A 20,478-nucleotide genomic window follows, 5' to 3' on the forward strand; every position below is an offset into this window, starting at 1 on the left:
AGCACCTCACATGAGCTCTATGAAATAGATGTGCGAAAATCTCAATAATAATGAGTAGGATCAAAATAATAAATGTGAAATTTGTGCTAGTCATATGGCATAATAAGTCAGATGACTACTATGTAGAAGAAAAATTCTTTAATTCCATGGAAGTTGCATTTAAACTAAAAAGAAAAGTGAACTTCAATTTGATTTAATTCATTTCACTTCAATCCAAGAACCATGCTTTTAATTCATGAGTATTTTTTGTAAAACCCTCTGCTGGACACTGGAGAAACAAAAACAAATAATAAAAAAGGTCTTCATTCTTCAGGACATTATATATTTTCTAAGCAAAAGAGCATGTAAATAAGTGAAACCAAGATATTTTGAACAATGGAAAACATTAACAATTAGAGGATCATTGTAACAATTGATATGACAACACTTTTAGCATATAAAGTCCATTCAAATGTTGTATTACAATGATGTTTGTAACCCATTATTCATAACCCTGAGATTTCCTGAATTCTTTTCTTCATTTTTCACATTTTTCACAAAATATAGCATTACTTTTTACTAGCGCTCTCTCTCGCTCTCAATCTTTCTGTCTTTCTTAGTCTGTCTGTCCCTCTGTTTCTATCTGTCTCTTTCTTTCTCCTTTCCTCTTTCCCTTCCTCCCTCTTTCCCTCCCTCTTTCCTTCCCTTCTTCCCCTCATCTCTCTCTCTTTCTCTCTCTCTCTCTCTCTCTCTCTCTCTCTCTCTATTATCTCTCTGTTTCTGTTTCCTCCATCTTTTTATGCATCTCTCTTCCTCTATATCTATCTCTGCCAAACTTTCCTCTCTATCCTCCACATAAAATGAGTGATTTCAAAAAGAAAGAAAAATATCCAGATAAAAGCTATGCTTCTATCAGTCCTCCATTGGATCTTAAATCAAAGGGTACATATTTAAGTGATGAGGCAGAGTAAAAGTATGTTAAGTAATTTTCCAGTTTTTTCTCACAGTCATTTTATGTATCTGAGTCAGTTTATGTATTTTACTTTGATAATGTATGTTTTGCTAACGTCACAGTCAGTGTGAAGTAAAACCTTGGCTCACTACATATCCATATAGCATATGTATGAGGAAGTAAGATGGCATTATAGTGGTGGCTCAGAATTGGGCCATCTTCAAAAATTTGTAACAGCAGGAACAGGCATTGTGGAGAAAAAACAGCCTGATTGTATTTTCTACCCCATCTCCTCCTGACTTTTGTGCTGTCAGGTAGAAATATTAGAATGTAAGAAGGATTTGTCCCTGAATTATTCCTGATGCAGTTTGCATTTTATAAATACTTATTAAATGACTGAGTGATCCATAGTATTAGTAATGTGAAGAACACCTTTACCATCCACCAGTCCCATCAATGCAGTTGCAATTTTCTGAACATTATCTGTAGATAAATCCTAGGATTCCTTGAGGAACACAGTGTTTAAGGGACTTGGCCAAGGTCACTTAGATAGCATGTCAGAAGTGGGATTCATATCCATCTGTCCATCTTCAGACTCAAAATTTTAAACTCTGTCATGCTAACTTGGTACAAACATAGCCTTGAGTTTTTTTTTTTCCTTTCATGCATTTCCAGGTAACTCAGACTCACTGAATTTGAATAACTAGAAGTTTTTTTTTTTTTTTTTTTTTAAGGTAGAGTAGAGGAAGATATCCATTAGATTAATTATCATAAAACCCAAGCAATAGCTACTAGAGACCTTTCTAATCCCCAACAGGGAAAAGAGCTTCCTCTGCTATTCTCTTTCCTGTTACCTACCAGGTCTCACCTAATTTCAGCAATACTTTTATGATATCAGAATGGGATTTGTTTCTCTTTGGTCAGTCAATATAAACACAATGATAATCAATAAATGCTAATTGAAAGCATAGTCAATACAAGCCATAATGAGCTAGAATATGCCTTAAATAATACTTTAGGTGATGATTGTGGAGGTATTATTATCATAGTTCGCATTTTAAGCACAGTCTCTAAATGAGTCATACTTTAGCAAGGAGTTTCCTTTTTCTGAAATGAGGTATTATCATTTCTCTTTAATTCTAACTTTATCTAGCCTAATTAAATGAAAAAAATAATTCATCACTTGCTAATTGGACCTGTGATCTCAAAAGTGAGTTCCTCTTCCAGTGCTGTGAATCATAACCCATTCATACCCTCTTATTTTGAAGCACTTGGCAAGGTCCTTTTATAGGTACTGAATAGTGACTGGCAGGTGGGAGGGGAGTAGAAGCTAACCATCATACTGTGAGCTTTTCTCTAGACGTCTTGGTAGACAAGTAGCTTGGCCACCAGTGAGCAGTGGATATAGTACTAAATCTAGAATCAGAAAAATCTGGATTGAAATCTTGCCTTGTACAATTAATAAGTAATTTAAACCCTCTCAGCATCAGTTGCAGTGTAGGTGGATTCAATTCAATAGAATTTAAGGTCCTTGCGATTTTAATTCTGTTGTCTACATTGCCTTCCTGCATTGTTTTTAACTTGCTTGTCACATGAGTTGAAGGCAGACTCCTGGAAGGACAGTAAACATACTATCCATTCATAGTAAAATTACTAACAACTGGCATCCTACAGCTCCTAGCAAGGTTTTCATTGAAAACATCCAGATGTATTCACCTACCACTCCCCCACCCCCAGTGACCCAAAGTTTTGCCAAAATCTATCTGTCCCAATCAGTCTGCATTCAGTAGGATAGAATTCTCTATAGATTCAATTTATAAAGATATGCCTGTCCTGCAAAGCATGGGGATAGGGGGAGACTGCACTCTGTGTACTCTCTTGAAGAATTAAATAAAGCTACCAGGAAGCCCTCATTTGATCATGCTGACATAAAATATATGTATGTGTATGTATGTATGTATCTATATGCATAGATATTCAGAATATATATAATAAATATAGTATATACAACCCATAGATGCATATGTATATACATGCATACATGTGTATGCATATACATGTAAAATACCCCATTTAATTATATCCAGTGGATGAAAACTTGTGTAACTGATTGCTGCATGTAATTTTAGGGGCCAGAAGTAAGAATTTAAATTTAAAAAAAAAGAATTTAAATTTTTCCACCTGTTTAGAAATCTATGACAACTTTTTCTGTGTGTCTATCTTTCCTTTCTGTTTCTCCATCTGTCTGCCCAATGACCAATTGATTTATCAATCTATATACAGATGTATATAGTTGTCCCTTGATATACATATATATATATATATACATATGTGTGTGTGTGTGTGTATATATATACATACATATATATATTAAAGCATAGGTATAATAGGTATGTATCATGTGTTTGTATTTTAAAAGGTATATCCCAGACTATGAGGGAAACAACTGGATTTCCTAATCAGAATCGATATGAGGATATCCAGTTAGATGTGTGTGTGACTCTCACAGTGTGCGTCTTTGATTCATGCGCTAATTATGTAGGGCCTTTGGGGAATACAGCCGGGAAGCAGTGTACTCTCTGATTAATGTTGGTAAAGAGCCATGCAGTGCGCAGTGACTAGCAGCCAGGCATCTCTAGTCCCAGCTGAGAATATGGTTCCATTATCTCCCAGCTGCATAGGCAATCCATAAGGGCCCGTTCTGCCTGGTTGATCAGTGTAGTGAAGCAGTGACTTGCTGAGAGCTGGAATCTCTGTTTGATTTGCTGTAACATGTAAAGAGAAAGTGGGACATTTTACTTTACAGTTCTGTAAGTGCTCGTGTTGTGTGTGCTCTCCTCCCCCCACCCTTCCTGACATAGCTGCATGTGAATGTGACTTTGTAAGCGGCAAGTGGTTGACTGTTCCATTGCTCTTTGTTGAATCGAGCTGGGCTGAGCCGAGCTGAGCTGGTGAGGCACCAGAGAGTGATCTGTTTGGAGCTCGCAGTTTTGGGTCGGATCTTTTATATAGTTGATTCATAACAGGAAGTCAGCTGTCTCCAAATGTTTGTAAGAGAAGTGAAAGGCTTTTATTGGAACAATCCCTTTACGGAGCTTATGCTGTGCAAGATACTTAGAATTTGTGCTTAATTCTTCAGTGATATCTCTCGCCGTAGCAAATGACAAATGTAAGTATAAGTAAGTCTCATTTCACTTAAAAGTGAAGCATCTTAAACCTGTGTTGTACTTTACTAGGAGCAAAGTAGTTGTCAGTTGTATCGGACCTTATTTGGGGAGTCTGAGTTTTTTTAAAAATGACTTCTCAGAAAAGATGTCTAGACACTAATGCATGGATAAAAAAAATGACTTGTTTTCTCTTGCATGGTATTTTGAAACTTTTTTGATGTTTTGAAAAATAAATGTGTGTACAAACGATATATGTCAAATCTGAACATGTACGTTTTATCTTAGAAACTTATATATAAAATTCAGGGATACGACTGAGGTTAAAAAAAAAAAGTAATAGTATGAGAATTTATGGAGTCTGTGGTTGTTCTTTCTTTTTGAAAAAGTCACTTTTTCTAAAAAAAAAAAAAGTGACACAAATAAGTAAAAAACTTTAGCTCCGGGCTTTTCACGTCTCAAGTTCAAAAAGCAATATATTGCATTAATTTGTGTTATTCATGCAAACTGCATTGATCATAAAGAATGCTATTTGAATTTATTACAGTTAATAATGCTTGGGTGATGACTTTTGAATGATCTATGTTAGAATGAAATTAAAGATTAGTATCACAGCGGACAGAGATATGTGGGTTATTATTTTTCCCCCTTTGGGTTTCCCTGACCTAAATTTAAACTAAATTTCTTTTACCTCCTTGTGTTCAGAGTAGACCTAAGGAGGTGTTATAGCTTTGGATTTTTGAATAGAGCAGGCTCAAAGTGCTGGAGCCAATGGTCAAAGCTGACGTGGACCGAAGTTGCCTTGAAATTGTGTGTGTTTGAAAGCCAGCATGTCTGTGGGCATATTGAACTAGGTGCTCTGGTGGAGCTCAATACAAGACCTTCCCCGAGCGCAAATAAAATTCTCCTGAATAGGCAGTAAGTCTCAAAGCCGAGAAAACCACTGGCTTGTGAAGTATGAAACTGTCTCACTGGTGAGGACAAAGTATGTTCTCATTAGATTTGGTTGAGGGAAACAAGGTACGGAAAAGACAAGTTACAATAGATGGTTGCCTACAGGAGCCTGGATATTTGCAAAGATTGAGGTTTAGAGGGAAAAAGAAAGAAAACATCACCCACCACAAAACAAACAGAAAGTCTGACAGCTGGCAGGTCCCAATGAAATGGATGGCTGGGGTGTCTCTGTGTAGCAGCCTGGCCCTGAGCCATGCTTGTGAAGTAGTCGGTTCCTATGGAGAAAGTAAGTCCAATTTAAGTATCTGGAGATGCTATTAAAAGAGTTTGTATTTTTTTAAATCTGCTTTTGCTCCTTCTATGCATTTCTCTTCATTGAAAGGGCTGTATTTTGTCTCATTCCAAAACAAAGGTAGCTTTGGGAGATAGATTGGATGCAGAAAAGGTCCCTGGTTTTTAAAAAGTAATCAGTAAGGCTGTTTTTATTTGTTTGTTTTGGTTTTTGTTGTTATTGTCATTGTGGGTTTTTAATGAAGACAAATAGATATGGAATGGAATGTGATATAATTCTGACATGTAACATTGTGGAAATTGGCATGCTGAGATAAATTTCAAAAAGCCTTACCCAGTTTCATATTTTCAACCAAGTTCAAAAATATACTTTCCTTGTATTAAAAGATATGTCATTTTGAGTGATTAAAAAGAGATTCTCCTAATCTCTTTTATGTACAGTACTTTATCTCAGATCCTTTGGAGGGGGAGAGCAGGATAGAGAAGACAGGACAAGAGGTGGAAGTGGCAATTTTGACACGCTCTGTAATTGTTTCAAAGAAGTTAGTTTGATTTTTATCATCCATCTGCCTCCAGGTAGGGCATTTCAGAACAAACCATGGGATTTGACACGAAAATCCTTGTTGAAAATACTCCAGGAGTTTTATGGCTTCGTCCTTAACATTTTTAAGATGCTTGAGTTATTTCCAAAGATGAGAAAAATCAGTTGTGTGCAGTATTTTGTGCCACTGAGTGTTAGTTGCTAGTTGAGAAGTTCTGCTATAGTTTGTTCACAAGAACAGCTTTGGAAGTATGGAGTTGCCATATGTTGGAATAATGGACTTTAGAAGAAGGAGATTACATGAAAAAAATGGGGTGATATGGCAAAGAAAGGTGGGATATCCCAGCATGTAATAATTATCTGCTTGACTTTGAATGACTCATTTCACAACTCAGACTCCAGCTTCCTATCTATAAAATAAGAGATGTTTGAAGATTTCTCCCACCTCTAAATCAGTGATTCTATGGCTAATTATTACATAATAAGGCTTTAGAATAAATTTAGAATATTAAAAATGTCAGTAAAGTTGTTGATAGAATCTGTCATTTTAATAATACAGAAAAAAACAAGTGTGTATGTGTGTGTGCATGTGTATATAAAACAGCTATTCAAACTGCTTACGCTCCTACACTTCTGTGTTTTGACCAATATCCAGCCAGTATTATTAGCCATGAAAGCCAGTCCTGCTTCTCTCCCATAACCATAGTGACTTAATAGCAAGAATTGGGATACTATGTGTTCCCCTTGTGCTGGCGGTTGCTGGCTAAACAGTTCTCTGATATCTGCTGTCCCATGTAGAGAAGGGGGAATCCACAGCAAGGCACCCACTCTAATCCTTCAAAGCTCTACCAGACCAGCATATGGGGAATGAAAGAGATAAAGGATACAGTGCAAGCCATCTGCACCATAACAAGACAAATGCAAATGTTGTTGATGTAGAAAAATAAGAATTCCGCAGCAGCATCTTAATGTTCACGAGTAATTCTGTGTGTTTATTTAGACAACATTTCACTACTCATGCTGGCACCACCTACTCTGTGGATTGCTCTGCCTTAGTAACTAACCTCTGAAGATCTACAAACTATTTATTTGAATTTGGGTGAGTCACTTATCTCCTGTGAGGGCCACTTCCTTAGTCTGTAAGATGTAGGGCTTTAATCAGATCTCTAAAATACCTTTTTGCTCTAAAAGCTTTTGATTCTTTCACTTCTCCATCTAAATGTTCTATTTCACTCCAGATCCTTTGCTCATATGGCCCAAAATGCAAAAGTACAGGTAGTATAAACTGCTAATCACTTAAAGAAAAAGTCAGTATCAAAAACATTCCTTAAAATACAGAGATAGAGGCAGAGAGAAAGTGGAGAAAGATAGAGGGAAAAACAGAAAGATAGAGAAAGAAAGAAAGAGAGACAGAGAGAGAGAGAGAGACAGAGGCAGACAGAGATGAAGAGAAACAGAGGCAGAGAGTTTGAGACAAAGACAGAGATTTACCGGGACTTCTATTCTTCTACTTCTACTTATGTGAGCAACACCTGATATAAAAGTCACCTCCATTGATATTTGCCACAATTTGTCTATAATATATGCTGTTTTAAGGCTGAAAGGACAAGAAGTTAATATCTTGCCCAGGTTGAAAAATAGTCTATTTGAGTAAAGACTTGAACCCAGTGCTTCCTGATGGGTGAGTGCCTCTTATCCCCTAAGCATTGTACATATATACACATCTATATACATCCACCCAGTGTTCTAAATACAAAGATAGTAGGCTTTGAATAATTTATCAGTCTGCATCAACTGTGTTAGTGTTTCTTTCCACTACCACGATTTGTTGAAAGAAACTTTATTATATTACATAAAAATTCTATGCAGTGAATTTATGAAACATTAGTGTACATGCATTCATATTACAGACCTTAGTAAGGATATGCAAGCTTATACCTTTCAGATAAGCAAGGCAGGAAAGGTTATTATGTACCTGGTAACTGAAATTGATTATAACCCTTTTTAATTTCATCTCTCTCACACACACAAAATAAGAGACTGTCAACAACAACAACAAAAATCCCAAATCCAACCAAATTGAATAGAACTACAGAATTTATTGAAAGTAATTTCTCTAATCCTCTTTAATGTCTGATCCTGGAACAACTCTATAAAGGGCAAAGGAAAAAAAAAAGAAAACATTAAACACAGGTTGCTTTTACTTCCCCTGAAAAATTCAGCATCTAGTTAAACAGTGAGAACATAAAGCAGGTTTATAGATTTCTTATAGGAATTCTTTATATAATGACTGAGAATTCTATATAATTGTACTCATGACCCAGTGAGATCTGAAACACTTTTAGAACTCAATTTAATTATGTTTTTTTGGGAGGGAGATTTGCATTAATTATCAATGTTGGATGGTAACAAATGACTTCAGAAAATATCAATGAGCCCCTTTTCCCCTCCTCCCTGAAAACGAAAGGAGACATCTTAAATCTCTGAGGTCAAACACAAAGTAGTGATCACTGGTCCCCAAGTTCAGCAGCATGCCAGGGAAAACTTAGCATTCCTTACCTAACTTCTGGGTCTGGCATGCCCTCATTTCTACCACTATGCAAAAGTTTCAGCTCAGATGTGGAAGCTTTGCATGACCTCCTAGCCTTTATTCCCTTCTCTTCTCATACCATCTTGTATTTACTTATCTCTACACATCTTTTCTCCTTAGACAGAGTGCAAGCTCTTTGGGGGCAGTCTATTTGACTTCATCTCATTCTTACTTTAGTAAGAAGTTAATACTTGCTTTTAATAAAATATATGAGGTTTTCATAAGGATTTGAACTTCCATCTGAATATTTTCATCTGTCCTTTATTTCTTTCTCTGGTGAATGAAATAAAACTATATCCATTGAATGACCATGACAGAATAAAATCATTGCAATATCATAGGTCGCTTAACTGTTGAGGATTTATAGTTTAAAATGTCTAGAAAATAAGGTCCAGACTGGACAATAAGGACCATTTGGTGACCCTGATTATCTCAGAATGTCTCCATCCTCTCGTCACGCAGCAGGGTCGTGACCATGACAGATTTCAAAAGTAAATTTGGAATGTTCATTTTATTCTCACTATCGATTCATGGCTGAAACAGGCTTAGAGAATTCTATGCCAGAATTCAAATGTTAGCTATTTCTGACTGAACTTGCCAACTATAAAAGATTGAACTTGGAAAAATTATTGAATCCACATAAGATATAAAATTAATTTTCCAAGTCTCATAAAACTAGGTGTTTCAGTTTTCGGGCAGTGAGCCCAATTGTAACTAAAGGCCATAATGGAAAACGATCTCTTGGCTGTGCCATTGTGCATCTTCCCTTTCTGCCTACACTTGGCTGAAATGAATTTGTATTTATGGATTTACTTCTTATTCAAAAACATAATGTTGACAGATAGATTCAATATGTTTTCTAGCCTCCTCTCCCTACCTCCCTGCTATGTTGCCTGTGAAGTTATACAAGTTATCTACAGGGACATTACTTTGGGGTTTAAGCCTATGCATCTGACAGTGTTAGATGTTCAGTTCAATATTGCCTAGTTAATAGTTTCAGTGATGTGCCGGACAGTTTTATCATCTACTAAAAGATATAACTGTAAATCAGAGATAAGTCACAGTGATATTTTTTTCATCCCTGGTCTGGGTGTTCTGCATCCATTGTGCTCTAATTAAAAGAGCCTCTCTCCTTCAAGGAAGCTGCTCTACTTGTTGTGTTCATGAGTGTGAAAGCCTCCAAGAGCATCAGGCTGTTGTTTCAACAGGGAAGTGTGATGATTTAACATTAAAAGGAGACCATCAGACAGCCTGCGAAGAAATAAAGTATGTCTTATGGCGAGGTATAAAAATGCAGGGTTGTAGATTCCTGAGCAGATGACAGAATTTACAGAAGCTGACTGTCCCGGGCAGTTGGCTAAGGGGACTAAAGGAGACAGATTTAAGACTTGCCAGAAGGAAACCCTATATCAGTGAGTAGAAATTTGAGTGGCCTGCACAGAAAATGTAAATAAGGAAACAGAGTAGCTTGAGTACACTGGGGCTCAAAATGCCGCTTTATGTTGCCAGGGAGAGTTGATACGGTATGAGTATCAGTGTAGAAAAGAAACCTTTCAATGGTAGAACTGGACTAACTCAGTAACAGCTGTTGTGGGTCTCCAGTAACGGACTTTGGAAATAAGTCAGAAATTGAAATGTTAGGCGATAAAAGGAGGTGAAGGGAAATGATCAGGCACAGCTCCTCCAGAGATTGGCATATAGCTTTAAAACTACTCTATCAGCTTTTTAAAAAGGATAATTCCCCCAAAAAATGTCTATTATGAACATAGATCCAGAATAGTCTGGCATAGTGAGGATCACTGGAAAACACTGGAGATTTCTGGCATAAATATGTTGACCTGGTTCATGCCATTCATTAAGTATGACTCGATGCAGTTCTAGGAGCACACACCTCTTGTTTGCTTGCTATTTCAAGCTCTCCTTCCCTCTCCCCCAAGAGTCTGTGAGTCAGGTTCTGAATTTACTTATGTAGACACCCACATTAACTGCAGACACTCCAGATAATCATAGTCTATGAAGTGAGGACAAATGAGCAAGATACTTGACAGGATGTTTCTATAAGATTAGCCAGACTGGCCTGGAAATGGATTTTTTAATTGTATTAAGCTAATATAGAAGAATTGTATGCACTCATATGCAAAAAACAAACAAACCAGCAACAGTAAAAACAAACTTTCTCTAAGCTTTTTGAGCTTTCTTTCCTAATCCCAAGAATCAAACCAGAAGTAAAGCACTGAAGTGTTTCGACCTTTCACAAATGTCTATTTACCTTCTGGGTATGGAGTTATTAGTGAGTTAGTTACTAATTAGACAGTGTCATTGGGAAGTTACTTTCTCTCAGATCCATATAGGATAAAGCTGATTTTCTGTGATTTTCATACTTTAAGAATTCAGAGCAGAATGCTTGAGAAAAACCACAGAGTTTCTCAAGAGGAAGTATGTCCTATGTGCCCCTAGATTGTTCAGGACTGGTGTGCTAAGTGCAATCTGGTCTTTGAAGTGGTGTGACTTCAGATTTTCCATCTGCCCTATCACATGAAATGGAGAGAAAAGCAGGAAGACAACACTGACTTCCTTGGAGCCCTCACATTCCCAGGCCTTCCAAGTTACTGTTCCCAGGGTGTTCAACTGATTGTTCTGAGTAAACTCTCCTGGAGGATTAGGTTTCTTATTATCATTTCAATTGTTAGTTTCACAAGTTATGTTTCTAGTCAAAAGTATATATTGTAGTACATATACAATATTTTTCCTATTATGAAATATTTAAGGAAAAAAGCAAATAAATATTAGTTTAAAAGTTTCATATTTATATTTATGTCTATATCAATTCCCTGTGGGAAGAGAGAGAGAGAGAGAGAGAGAGAGAGAGAGAGAGAGAGAGAGAGAGAAAGAGAGAGAGAGAGAGTCATCATAGAGAAAGAATTTCATCAACTAAAGAAGGGTTATCTTTTGGGTCATAGAAACAGAAAGAAAGATTTGTTCTTTAATGTTCTCTCTGTTTTAATAGTGAATAGAACAGGTGTGAATAAGGCATCGTTATTGTTCCAAGATAGTTTTCATTCCATAGGATTAATGTGGAAAAGCCACATAAACTGAAACTCAGGTCTTGATTGTAGAAAACAGTTTTAGTATTTGTGTCTTTTGCCATTAAATGATTTCTGAGATTTCTGAAAGACTTTGGAGAACTCTATAATCTTTATATATAATTCTAAAAAGTGGAAGGAGAACAGGTCATTAATGCAAACCCAAGGAATAATTATCCACCTTTCAAGGAGGATTAAAAGGCTTGTATGTACACCCATTATTCCCACTGCACCCCCAAATGAGAAATAATGACAGAGGAACATCTCAAAGATGGAGGGAATTAAAGCTCTTTTCTCTGACTCCATAACTTTTATACATTAGGGAACTGAGGTTTAGAGTTTTCCCCAAGGTCAAAGAGTCAAGGTTTAACTGATTTTTAGATTACTATTCTTGCTAAGGAAACTTAGACTTTATATCATTATTTATTTTTATGCATGGGTTGAATATCTTTAATGAGTCTATATTGAACATAGGGAACATTCTTATATACAGTTTTATTAAACACAACTGAAAGAAAAACTCATGCATTGATGAGGAACATAAAATCAGTCAATAAGTATGATTGTATTATCCCATTCCATCCTTCCAAGAGAGAAAGTCCACTAAGTTCTTGTATGTGATATCTCTTGTTTTAGAAAACAAGACAATGAGAAGATAAAAGAAAGCTTCTCAGGAAGCTTGGGAAAATCATTTTAGTGCATATCCAAAGCTAATTCTAGGTAAGCATATGATTTATGTTCAAAAAAGAAAGAATCCAGTTAGCGAGATGAAATTAAAAAAAACCTATTACACAAGTGAGACAATTAATAAATTGTATGAATGACTGATCTATTGAAGTGGCAGACTTTAATGGAAGATTGTCATCTTTAGTTTTGCTAGCATTTTGGCTGCAAATGGCCCTTAAATAGTCAAATGTAATTTTTACTAGAATCTTAGAAGAAATCAAAAGAATGATATGATCTTAAGTGCCTGTAATGGAACAGATTTGCTCTGCTTTGATTTTATTATATCTGGAGTATTGTATTCATTATTGGGCATCATTTTTTGCAAAGGTATTGACCAACTGAAGTTCATCCAATGAAGGATGGCTAGTATCAAACGAGAATTAGATACTTTGCTACTTAAGGATTAGTTTCATAAATTATAAATATTTAGCCTGAAGAAGAGGAGACTTGAGATTGCCATGAGGTAACAGCTGTCTTCAACACTGGAAAGAAGCATTATACTTGTTTTCTCTGACCCAAAGGCATTAATAAGAAAATGAGTGCAAGTAGGGCAGATTTTAGCTGCGTTAAAGAAATACTTAACTAACAATTAGAGGTATACCAATGTCAAATGGACTGCTTGTGAAGATAGTTGTTTTCCTCTCATTGGGGATCATCAGATTGACTGACCATTTATTGGACATTTTGTAGAAGGGATTATTTTTCAAGTCCTGATATCCTTTCAAACAGCAAGATTTGAAAATCTACTATTTTCTTTTTAATTAAAAATTATGAAGGCACTTGAAATAGAATCAGAAAAATTTTTTAAATAGTTTACTTTGTAAGAAAAACAATTGTCTAGATTTCTACCTGCCTCCACCTGAACTATATTGTCTTGTTGAGCAGATATCCATGATTCATAAATATTGAGTAGAGGACCAAATCCTTCTGACCTAAGAAAAAGATCATCTCACTTTATCCCTATAAAGTAGTTGAGTTCATTGCATCTCTTTATCTCTAAAAAACAACCACATCATTATCTTGTCTACTCCCATGACCCTTGTTTAGATTCAGGGCTGGCTCATCCTAGCCATTTTCATACTTACAATCAATAGCTGAACTGAACAATGTTGAGTTCCATTTTGAAGTAAATAGAACTTCCCTCTGCTTGGTTTCTTTAGAATCTTGCTTTTAATACAGTTCAAGTAATATGTAGGGAAACACTTGACACTTTGGGGAGTCTAGAGTTCTCTAAATGAAAAGTACTATTACCATTAAAAATTAAAAAAAAAAAATAAAAAATAAATGTTACAAAAACTAAGTTTTTAGGGGTTTTCAGCTACTTATTTGTATTTCAAAGTATAAAAAGAAAAGTGAGAATAAAACATAGAACTTGACTTGTAAATTTTCTCCCAAACTCAATCGATTTTTTTCCCTTCTGTCTTGAATTTAGTCATTCGGGTACTTAATGGAAGTTTTAGGAAGACCCAATGAAAAGGATCTACAAACTAAATAATGTTTTTTTTTTTTATTTCCTAAAATCTAAGGGTTGAGCACTAATGATGCAAGAGTTCATTCTAATTTAACCAGAAGTGGAAAAACAATATTGCCACTATACAAGATTTTTTCTGAACTTGGAAAATTAAGAAGTGACTTCATAAAGATAATACCTGATCAAATGAATAATATTTTCTGGGAAGTCTTCACACTCTACTTAACCCTATTAAACAAAAAAAAAACATTAATTAAATAATATTTTCAGATCAAAACTACCATTTTGTAAGGAGGAAATTTACCCCAGTGAATCAATGGATTAATCAATTAGTAAGAATTAATTCTCTACTATTTACCAACTGTTAGGCAGTGGGAAGGCAAAAACAAAAGTGAATCAGTATTCGAAGAGCATATTATATTCAATTAGGAAGAAGTAACACTGAAAGTATATGCATGTGCCTGTTTATACACACACACACACACACACACACACACACATATATACACACACACATGTGTGTGTGAGGTACAAAGACATTTTCTATGTGGAAGGAGATAAACTAGAGCTGGGAAAAGGGGAATCAGAAAAGCCTTTTGTAAGTGATGGTTTGAAAGATGCTAAGAATTCTAAGAAGTGGAAATGAAGGAGTGCTTTCCAGGCATAGAAAACAGGCCAACTTTGATGTTTCTCAAACAAAGCATGGAAATGAGAGATGGGATATCATGTGTAAGATAGATATTCTATGTGACCCTGATCAAACCATTTAGCTATCTTTAAACTTGCTCATCTACATAATGTGGAGATAATAGTAGCATCTTCACCAAATTTTTTAGAAGGATCAATTTAGATAATATAGCTAACAGCTTTGCTAACCTTTATGACTAATATAAATGTCACTAATACCAATGAGCATTGTCTACTTTACCTTTATATACATATATAGGTAACAGAGTAGGGAGAGAGTATAAATTGACCAGCTGTATTATTTGTTTTGTTAAGATTAATTTGTATACTGGCTATACCAATCCCTTGATATCCCCTGCTACACACACACACACACACACACACACACACACACATTCACACTCTTCTCCATCATTGCTTCCTATTCTGCTCCACCTTTCTCTTACATCTGAATTCTATGGAATTTGTCAGGAGCTTTTAAAAAACTTGTGAAATATATGGTTGTAGATTTTTCAGTGCTTCTGATGATCTTACAGTGCCTTTCAAACAAAATTTACCCCAAATACCTTATGGAAATAATATTCCTGAAAACAAAGGGCATAAAGCTTCATTTTAATCGCATAGGTAACTTTTTCATAAAACAATCCACATTAGTAGGGCATGAATGTGTTTTTAGGTATGAGTTAATGGCTCTTATTCATAGAGAAGATTTTCAAAATGCTTTACACATTGGCCCACTTCATCTTCATTCAGTCCTGTGATCTAGGAATGGGTAATTATTGTCAAAGACTTTTGTTTTGGTTTGATTTTTGAATTAAAATATTAAGACCCAGAAAGCTGATAATTTACAAACCCAGGGTTTTACAACTAGTTAAGATATAAGGTGGGATTCAAACCTTACTCTGCTTAATTTCATTTCCACTATTCCATCCACTCTCCCAGCCTAACTTTGTTTGTTTATTTTAACTTCTTGATTTATTGATGTTCCATGAGTGGAGAATTTCTAAAATATACTATTCTCTAATTTCCAACCCGATGTTTATTTCCCTTCAGTAACATTGCATATTATGTTGTTGCTACTGCTGGTGACAACTCTGGGGAGAGAGATGTTGGGTAAGGAAAAAAATACCCTTATCTCTGCTTGCAACATGATGACAGCTGTCAAGGGAATGGGAAGAGATAAAGCGATTTTTCAGAGTCCGTCAAATGAAGGTGTATTCATTGCTCTAGCTTAATGAAAGTCGCTTCGTTGTGACATGTGTCAGAGTCTTTGGTGATGCAAGTGGGGAAGAATCTTTTCTGAAAGATTTATGCCTTACGTCTGGATTTAAGCTGAAAGGACATAACCTTGGCATTGAATTCAACCAAAAGTCACCTCTGTAATAAAAGCGAGAACCAGTGTGAAGAGGTATTGATGTCTGGAAGGGGCCAAAAAATGTACAGTAGAACAGGATTATTTTGCTAAGATAGAATGAGCACCAGGAAAGTAAATCTTTCTTGGGGCAGAAAAGACAGAAGCACTTAAATGCCGAATCCATGAACTCCACAAGAAAAGTGGAAACTTAGCCACTTCCCTGGGTAACTTGTCTCTGCTTCTCAATGAATGTGACATTCCTTCCATCCGCAGTAGAATACAAGTTCCTTGAAGTCAGGGGTTATTTTCCTTTTGTTATTTTATCCTCAGAACAACTCATAAGGAAGCATTTGTCAAACACCTACTATGTTCCTGGAATAGATAGTAGGTGTTTGACAGATGTTTCTGTTCCAGATAATATTTGGATATTTAAAAACCCATACAACTGACCACAAGTTTTCAGTAATCACCTAGATGCTAATCATTTTACAGACATGAAAATGTCTTCTGGATGTTAGCTGAAATGTCTTTTATAAAACATCTTGTGAATAACTAAAAGAGGAGACAGCAAACTCCACAGAGCTATTTAACAGAAAGAAAACTTTCTGCATGAAAAGCATGTCCAATGGTATTCTAAAGGGTCATTAACTATAATAGATAATTTAATTATTAAAAAAAATGTGTTTCCTTACGAAATCTTTTTATCAAACCATACATGAATGTTATCTCAGGTAATCAGTCAATTTGCAGAAGAGGAAATAGGCTCAGGGAAGTTGTTCCTCATACATGAACATTCAGGTACCAAGCGTGGAAGGTGGGATCTCGAACCTAGTGTATGGATTTTGGAGCCCATGCAAAGTTCATTGTATCAGATTCCCCCCTTCTCCTTCTAAACCAACTATTTGTTTTACTATTGCCTATTCTAGAACAAATATTCTCTTCCAACGACAAATCATTTCCTCACCTTCCACTCCCCAAATCCCTCCAGTACTTCTTTTTCTCCATCACTTCAAATCCCTAGAGATTTGCAGATTTTAATCAGAGACTAGTAGTGCAACCAATACTCTAGAAAACAGTGAGAAAAGAAATGCTCTTTCTGCTTGTTAGAGAAAGATAAATGAGGTCTGCATAAAGGGTATTTGCAAACTGGTTTAGATAGCAAAAAGGGGAGCCCTAATTGTATCCCAGCCCCTTCTGGAGGCTTACAAATATTTGCATGACAGTATATATACATAGATACATATATATATATATATATATATATATATATATATATACACGTGTGTGTGTGTGTGTGACTGCCTACTTGCCTGCATAAAAGAGATTTTTCACAGTTTTCAAGATACAGTTTCCTTACTGCTGATAGACCTAAGCCTATACAGAGAGCAGGCAACTTTGTCCAAGGTATTGTGTTTGCAAAGGGAAAAAAGTACCAATTCAGAGTTTATAACTTAGGCCGTCCACATGTTGGAATTGGATTTTGATCGCCTATCACTGAATATGAAGATCAGTGTATGAAGGCCTATTAGTGGGAAACTGAATCAATGCACTGGGGATGGAGATGTTATTCACACCTTATGCTCCTAGGACAGTACTTTAGATTGCATTTGATTACCACTCCTGTGTATTTCATGTTTTACAGGTATTCTATGGGGACCTTCTTTCTCTCTCCAACTGAAAACAAGTTACAGGGTAGTTATAAACACATTATCTCTGTGAAGTGGATGGGAGGAACAGAATTAAGTCATTTTTACCAAAATCATCCTTCTGGTGTGGATCACATAAAAATAGAATGATAATAGTCAGTGGGTACAGAAAGTAATTGATTTGGTTACTGGATTCTTCAACAAGTCAGAGGATACCTACAAGTATCACTATTGTCTTCTGGATGCTCATTTTGTATCTATAATTAGGGTATATATTTTATATAAAGCATAAATTATATATAAACTATATACAAGGGTATATATTTTATATAAAGCATAAATTAGCTCTGCATTTCTAGATCACAGGTTTAGAGCTGGGAAGGGACATCTGAGGACAGACTCAGCCTTGCTCCTATCACTTTGGTAGATTATGAACAGTGGTTGGAATTCCCCAGAGCTGAAGAGCCAATTCCAAGTCCATAGGGAATAAGTGACAGGTCTGAGGCAAGTAGTAAAGAATCTCGTCTCTCACTTAATGGAAGTAAAGTGACATATCCAAGATCATAAAGAGAAGAAGGAACAGAACTATGTTGGAAACCATGTGTTCATACTCTGAGACCAATGATTTAACATCTTTGTTGAAGGAAAGAAGGAAAAAAGCAAGGAAGGGAGAAAGGAAGGAAAGGGTAAAAAGCATTTGCTCAGTATTGATTACTATAGAAATGTAATTTTTTGCTGAAAGGAACTGTGGAAGTTGTTGATGGAGTTGTGAACTGATTCAACCATTCTGGAGAGCAATATGTAATGGTGACCAAAGGGCTATCAAAATGTGTAAACCCTTTGATCCAGCAGTGTCTCTACTAGATCTATATCTCAAAGAGATCATAAAAGAGAGAAAAGGACCCACGCAAAAATATTTATAGTGGCCCTTTTTGTAGTGACAAGGAACTGAAAACTGAAGGAGTATCCCCCAGTTGGAGAATGACTGAATAAGTTATGGTATATGAATGCAATGGAATATTACTATTCTATAAGAAACAATCAGCAGGATGATTACAAAAAGGCCTGAAAAAGACTTACATGAACTGAAAAGTGAAGTGAATAAAACCAAAAGAGCATTATACACAATCACAAAAAGATTAGGTGATGATCAACTGTGATGGACTTAGCTTTTTTCAACAATGAGGTGATCCAGACCAATTCCAGTAGACTTGTGATGGAGAGAACTATCTGCATGCAGAGGGAGGACTATGGGGCCCAGATGTGGATCACAGTATGGTATTTGTGCCTTTGTTGTTGTTGTTGTTGTTGTTGTTTGCTTGCTGAGCTTTTTTCTGGCATGTTTTTTCTTTTTTTTTATGCAGCATGATAAATGTGGAAAAATGTTTAGAAGAATTGCACATGTTTAACCTGTATTTGATTGCTTGCTGTCTAGGGTAGTAGAGAAGAGGGAGGAAGGTAGAAAAATATGAACACAAGGTTTTGTAAAGGTGAATGTTGTAAACTATCTTTGCATGCATTTTGAAAAATAAAAAGCTATTATAAAAAGAAATATAAATTTTTATATCTAACAACTCATCTCAGTGGTTTTGTCTACATGCATGCATACATATATACATATACACACATATAATATATAAAACACACGTGTGTGGTTAAGTCCTAAAATTAATCCAGACATAATTATCTGTTTTTTATGTTTTATTCATTCTACATGGTTAAGATTCCTCCACAAGAGTTTCTTATAACAAAAAAGTAGATTAAAAAAACAAATCACTATTAATATTCACATCTGACATTCTTGTTACCTCTGCTAATATCCTGAGTGCTGACTGGTTTAACTTTTGGAAGGATTGGATAATGAGGTAATAGGCAAAACCAGTGGGACAGTGGGAGAAAACCAGTGGCTTCTGTCAGCATAGATTCCTTATAGCAGCTGAGTTAATATAACATGAAGTGTTTCTTTGTTCTTCTCAGTATGAAGGAATAGCCCCATGCAGCTGACAAATAACAACCTTTAGCAGTGAAAGGTCATAGATAGAGAGAATGGAAGGCATCTTAGAAACCCATCAAGTCCAAAGCTCTCTCCATTTTTATTTTAGATGAGGACACTCACTTAGAAAGGTTAAGAAACTTGCTCAGGTCATGCAATTTGTAAGTGTCTGAGTCAGGATTTTAATATATCTTCCTGACTACAAGTCTATTGCCCTATCCACTACTCAATTCTTAATGAGCAGTGGAGATACTGTGTCTTAGATTTTACTAAGTGCCATCTAAGATTTCATCATATCTCAATGTGATAGTCACAGGACACTCTCAACTCACTTGAAGAAAACCTCCATATAAAACCAACTGTTCCTCTTTAAAGCGTTGGTTTCCTAGAAGGCTCACATCAATAGCTACATCCTACCGATTTCTCAGATTGTGCCCAGTTATTAGATCTCTTTCTCCAATCTCCCTTACAATCTTGGTATAACAGAATGTGAGTCAGAAAGGAACTCAAAGGCTTTCTGATAATAGCTCTCTTCCTTTTACAGATGAAGAAACTGAGTCCTGGATTACTTAAATGTCTTGCCCAAGCTTAGATAAAGGTTCAGTGTAAATCAGGAGTGAAATTTTGATTCAGGTCTTCCTTCTGATTTCAGAATCCACATTCATTTTAAGATTTACTTTGTATATATTTCATATTTGTTTATTTGTATATACCTACACACCCCCCCCCACTACCATTTCAGAGCTCTAAATGTAGGGACTATCTAAAAACAGAAGGTGAGAGTCCACAGATTTTATAGATTCTATTAGATCTTTCTATAGCCTTTAGGTGATATGTTTTTTTTTTTTTCTCACTAATAAATTCTAGCCCAGGCTTATCTCCCACTGGTCAATACTTAGTCCTTAAAACACTAGTGAGCTGCCTCTTATATATAAGCATCCTGCTGTTTGAATTATTTACCTTTCACACTTGTTATTTACAGAGTTTTGGGGGTTTGCTTATATTTTTGTTTTGTTGTTGTTGTTGTTGTTTTTGCTCACAATCTCA

The 20,478-nt window shown here is 35.7% G+C and overlaps 1 protein-coding gene across 4 annotated transcripts in view; it reads left to right on the top strand.

Moving 5' to 3' along the window:
• The window catches only part of CNTN4 (contactin 4), a 1,178,424-nt gene that overhangs the window by 576,376 nt on the left and 581,570 nt on the right, over positions 1 to 20,478 (top strand). Inside the window, exon 1 of one of the 4 annotated variants that reach the window (XM_031954139.1) lies at positions 3,518 to 3,741. The exons of 2 other annotated variants lie outside the window; for them this stretch is intronic. The gene's annotated coding sequence lies outside the window, so the exon portion shown is untranslated. Of the gene's footprint in view, positions 1 to 3,517; positions 3,742 to 3,769; positions 4,101 to 20,478 lie in introns of those variants that run through there. One more of the 4 variants, XM_031954132.1, reaches the window with a different exon arrangement.

The sequence above is a fragment of the Sarcophilus harrisii genome, chromosome 1 (genome assembly GCF_902635505.1).
Source record: "Sarcophilus harrisii chromosome 1, mSarHar1.11, whole genome shotgun sequence".
NCBI lineage: Eukaryota > Metazoa > Chordata > Mammalia > Dasyuromorphia > Dasyuridae > Sarcophilus > Sarcophilus harrisii.